The sequence below is a fragment of the Pseudochaenichthys georgianus genome, chromosome 16 (genome assembly GCF_902827115.2).
Source record: "Pseudochaenichthys georgianus chromosome 16, fPseGeo1.2, whole genome shotgun sequence".
Taxonomy (NCBI): Eukaryota; Metazoa; Chordata; class Actinopteri; order Perciformes; family Channichthyidae; genus Pseudochaenichthys; species Pseudochaenichthys georgianus.
Window position 1 is genome coordinate 3,396,018 of NC_047518.2, and position 4,932 is coordinate 3,400,949.

Consider the following 4,932-nt stretch of genomic DNA (forward strand, 5'->3'; position numbering starts at 1 on the left):
GAATTTACCTATGGATTTTACTATAGATTCTGCAAAATAATCTATAGAACATTGCTATTGTTTTCTATAAAATGGTTCTGCAGAATTTATAACATTAATTTACGGGAATTGTCCTTAAATGTTTTACAGATGTATCTGCTCTTTTTACAGTCAATAACGTTTAATAAAAGTACAGCACTAAAACTTCTATGGGCAAAAAACCCAGAAAAACCGGTCAAATGACTGGCAGCAGGCTGCCAAACAAAAACCATAAAATTAAAGTAAAAATACTTTAACTGAAATAAAGTGCAAAAGCAATTAGTATACAGAAATTGTCCTTGGAAACTTTCCTCTCTTTTCAAAATCTATTGTCTTAAAATGTTACATTAAAATACCTTAAATAAAGTTCTGATGAGAAAAACAGTTTTTTACATTTTCTTTTATTAGATTTGTATGATCAAACACTAAAATAAATACAGAACCTAAAGAGCTAGAATACTGTTATTTTACAGCTTTTTCTAACATATTCCAATCAAACAGGTTCAACAAAATGACATCACAAAATGTTCTGTAGGAAACAATTACTCTGAAAACTTAAAAATATTTGTAGAATTATAGTACAACTAATGAATACAGCATTTCATATTTAAACATCATACTTATAAACAGTAGAAACAAAAAGTAAGTTGAATTTTTTAAGATTACTTTGAAACATTCAACTGAAAATAACAGAAATGGCAAAATGGCGACATATGTTCACATTGTCAATGTGAAGGAGCAGTGTGCAGGATTTAGTACGTCTAACAATGGGGATGTAGGTTCCAACCAATGGATAACTTGTTCACTCACCCTCCTATCCCAAGTTTGTAGGATAATGTATATTGGCTGCAAAAAACTTGAGGCCCAATCATGTTTCCTCTGTCCATTCTGTGCTACTGTAGACGTGGCAGTGCAACCTAGAGGACAAAAAGATCAGAATTAGAAACGGGTTTATTGCCAGGTATGTTCACACGTATGAGGAGGTGTCGTACATACAAATAAAAAAATGTAAAAACTACACAGATAGCGAACTATATTAAGAAATAGAATGCAATAAATTATAGAATATAAAATATTGGCAGTAAGCAATATTTAAACATTGCATTATTTACCATCCTGTGATCTCCATGCAGAGTCTGCGTTGTGGCTGAGGTAAAGTGTCAGTGGGGGGGGCGGGCCTTGTTGAGGTGCCGAGAGGTTCTGGTCCTGATGGAGAGAGGTTCTGGTCCTGATGGAGAGAGGTTCTGGTCCTGATGGAGAGAGGTTCTGGTCCTGATGGAGAGAGGTTCTGGTCCTGATGGAGAGAGGTTTTGGTCCTGATGGAGAGAGGTGTTGGTCCTGATGGAGAGAGGTTCTGGTCCTGATGGAGAGAGGTTCTGGTCCTGATGGTTCGCAGCCTCCAGCCAGAGGGTTGTGTTGAAGGCAGAGCTGAAGTACACAAACAGGATCCTGGCATAGGTTCCTGCTGTGTCCAGGTGCTGGAGGAGGAAGTGAAGTGATAACTATTAGTAAACCATAATGATGGATGTTATTATCAGGGCATTGATTATTTCATAAGTTTAGAAGGGGGGAACATAGTCTAACAACAGTTAGCTTTTGTTAATTTTACCTCGAGACAAACTTGTGAGACTTGTTTCTGAAATCCCTTTCTCTTAAAGTGAATAAATAAAAAATAAAACAATGGAGGTGACCCTAAAACTAACCACTGGATTGCTTGTCTAACATGACCTAGTCCATAAGTGAGGTAAGGGTGGGAACAATCAAACACACCCTCCCAGGCACTACGTGTTAGCGAAGTACAACTGGGATTTCGAAGAGGAAGATATGCTTGCTCAATTCTTAATAATAAAGAAAAACCAACAAATTGAGCACTTGAGTTTTCATTAGCAGCGCCTAGCTACAGCTGTGGAGCTTCGGTCAATACCACTAATGCCCCTTTCACACCAGCGCCTTTTCAGCTCCGGCTCGGAGCTAGAGCCTGAAAAGCGCCGGGTTTTCCTGTTCACACCGCAGCGGCGCCGGCTCTTAGCTCCGGAATCCGCTTCATTTCCAGCTCCAAAAAATTGTCGGTCCAGAGGCAAGAGCTTTGGAGCTAAGAGGCGACGTCGCTTACGTCTCTCTTACGTCGAGGCGTGCAGGAAACTAAACCCACTCCCCTGAACATGGGTCGACTATCATGCCTGCCTACAAGCAGTAGTGCCTATAAACACACTTTATAAAGTCAGGCAACACTAACCAGGCTTCGTGTGATTCTGTTTATTTGTGCCTTACTTTGACCATCCGTTCACTGTTATCGATCATTGTGGAGAGAGGCAGACGTGTTGTTTTGTATTATTGCAGCTATCGGATGCAAGTAGTCAGTTTAGCTTCGGTTGCTATGCCAACATCACCCGTTTTATACCAGAGAAACTTTCATAACAGCGTTGTGATACCAAACAGCGTCAATTCAGACTGACACACATTCACTTAGGCTAAGGGGAACTGGGGATATGCATCAGCTGCTTGTGTGAGTCGGACAGTGAATACTTTAGAGCGGCCGCTGCAGTGTGAGCTAACCGGGAGCTAACGGGAGAATAAACTCCCGTGGAAGAGCAGCCAATACTGCAGCGGTCGGTAAATTCTGCAGAAACACATTAATAAACAATGAACCACGGCACTCTGGAGCAAAGTATAAAGTTGGAGAAGTCGTTATTCAATTTATTCTGGCTTCGTGTGATTAAAAGCAACACGATCATCGACCCGACGCAGTTGTTGTTGTGAGCGCCGTAATGGCTGCCGTTGGGGAGCAAATCAGCGATGTAAACGGTGACGTCATGACGCAGCAGGGGCAGCTCTGGAGCGCCAGTGGGCGGTGTGAACAGAGCGGGAGCTGAAAAGGGAAACCGGAGCTGAACCAGAAAAGCTCCCGCTCGGAGCTAGAAACTGAAAAGCGCTGGTGTGAAAGCCGCATAACAGTCTATTTCCTTAAAATGGTACATATCGATGAATCTATATTTTCATCTTCAGGTGATTAAATCTGCATAATGTCCCTGTACAATAAGATTCAAGCATTTTGTAATCCAGTGAGGAAATTCAAGACCAGTAAATATTGATTGATTAAACAACACTAAATAAAATGTTAGTGCTTTCTTCAAACTCAGACTCTCTGCTGCGGCTGTACCTCAAAGACAAAACAATTGTCTTATGATCTTTGTTGAACAAGGTCTGATTGTCCTGTACATGTACAATGTGGGGTATTTTTAAATACTTTACTAAACCACATTCAATACTATGTTAGACACAAGTTAGTTATTACTCACATATCAAAGTCTTTTCATCTCCAAGATGGAAGAATAGCTGGGTGCTGCCTGGAGAGACTGATGAGGGACACAGGCTGGCGTCAGCAGCTTTCCACACAAAGCCATCACATCTTCTCTTCCATAGTCCTCGCTGTCCACTGGTGCTCTGTCAAAAGAGTGAACATCACAGCCGTCATGTTAACACAACAACATACAACCAACATGTGTCAAAAGTGACCCGAATTAGTTTTAATTGTAAATATCTTTGCAATAAATTACTTCAGGATTCCAGGTATTCCTCAATTAACCTGTTTTGGATCAACACCAATTTGTATTTTTCCCTTTCTTACTTTTTGAATAAAAATAATGTTTGTATCACTACACTTCTAAGGCACAACATGGGTCAAACATTACCCGTATTATTTTTGCTATGTTATTTCATGCATGGCTGAGTGTTTCTTTACTATACATTTTCAAAAATAATTAATTTTAGCAGTGATTTGGACCAAGCATGTATGATGTAGTAATACAAAAAGTATTTTAGTTCACACAGTGTGACATTAGCTAGTCATGTTAGCTTGTAATATATAGAGCAGAGCTAACTAGCAAGTTAGCCAAACGTTAGCGGTTAGCTGTTTATGCTATGCTAGCTGTTACTGAACATTAACAAACTAGATTCCGCTATAAGAAAGCTGTGAAACTTTACATTAAACTTGGCGACAACATTGTGACACCCCGCTGCATGTTTATGTGTAATTCTCCCGTGTTGGAGACGAGAGGGTGGGGGGGCAGCACTGCAATAAACTGTAAGCTAACGTTAGCAGCCACCTGTTAAGCCAGGTTTTCCGGGCGCAACATCTTGCAAGAAACAGCATGTCAGGGCTTCTTAACATTTAACAACCTATTAATGATGAATACCAACTTAACGGGAAGAAACTCAGCTAACTAGAAGAAGAAACGTAACCTTAAATAAAAAATAAAACATTCACAAACTAAGGATTATCTAAATACATATTTAACTCCATTACAGTTGCAGGACTCACCAGATCTCAAGTCTTCTGTTCTTTGTTGACGTCCCGATGCTCATATTTAACGTGTAAAACGATCCCGATATAAATCCATAAAATCCTGCAGCAGACAGCTGTAGCTCGCAGGAGGAGACCCACTCAAACTGACGTGGATGTTTCAAATGTGAACGACAGGCGCGGACAGTTCTCATTGGCAGGTTTCTTCGATGACGTTTATATTAACCAATCAGGAGTGTTGTGGACTCATTCCAAACATGCCTGACTTGTCTGCCGTGTTTTGGCTGAATTCTATTTCAATTGCCGTAGCTCTGGCTGTCGGCCAGAATCCGAAAACCATACATTATACTGTAAAACTAAGGCTTATTACTGTGTATTGACCAATGGGAGAAAAAAAAACAGCAACATAAATAAAACAAGGATAACTGTGACTTGTTGAGTAAATAACAGTGTGTGTTTTAAACCTTGATCCTCCCTGCAGAAATGTCTCCACTTTCTATCATTTTAATTTGTTTTAATGATATTGTCAACTGTAGATGTTTACAATATAGTAAGTTAGGAATTTAATGAGAACATATTTATTTACTTTTGTTTCAACATTGGATATTTTG

The 4,932-nt window shown here is 39.8% G+C and overlaps 2 long non-coding RNA genes across 2 annotated transcripts; both read right to left on the reverse strand.

Moving 5' to 3' along the window:
* Positions 1-401: 401 nt before the first annotated feature.
* On the reverse strand, positions 402-1,238 carry LOC139435312 (uncharacterized). Its single transcript, XR_011644586.1, has 2 exons — positions 1,131-1,238; positions 402-935 (listed from the first exon to the last, which is right to left on the reverse strand). It is a non-coding gene; the product is annotated as an uncharacterized lncRNA (long non-coding RNA).
* A 227-nt stretch (positions 1,239-1,465) lies between these two features.
* On the reverse strand, positions 1,466-4,429 carry LOC139435451 (uncharacterized). The gene is made up of 3 exons (XR_011644686.1): positions 4,340-4,429; positions 3,318-3,462; positions 1,466-1,496 (listed from the first exon to the last, which is right to left on the reverse strand). It is a non-coding gene; the product is annotated as an uncharacterized lncRNA (long non-coding RNA).
* Between the last annotated feature and the right edge of the window lie 503 nt (positions 4,430-4,932).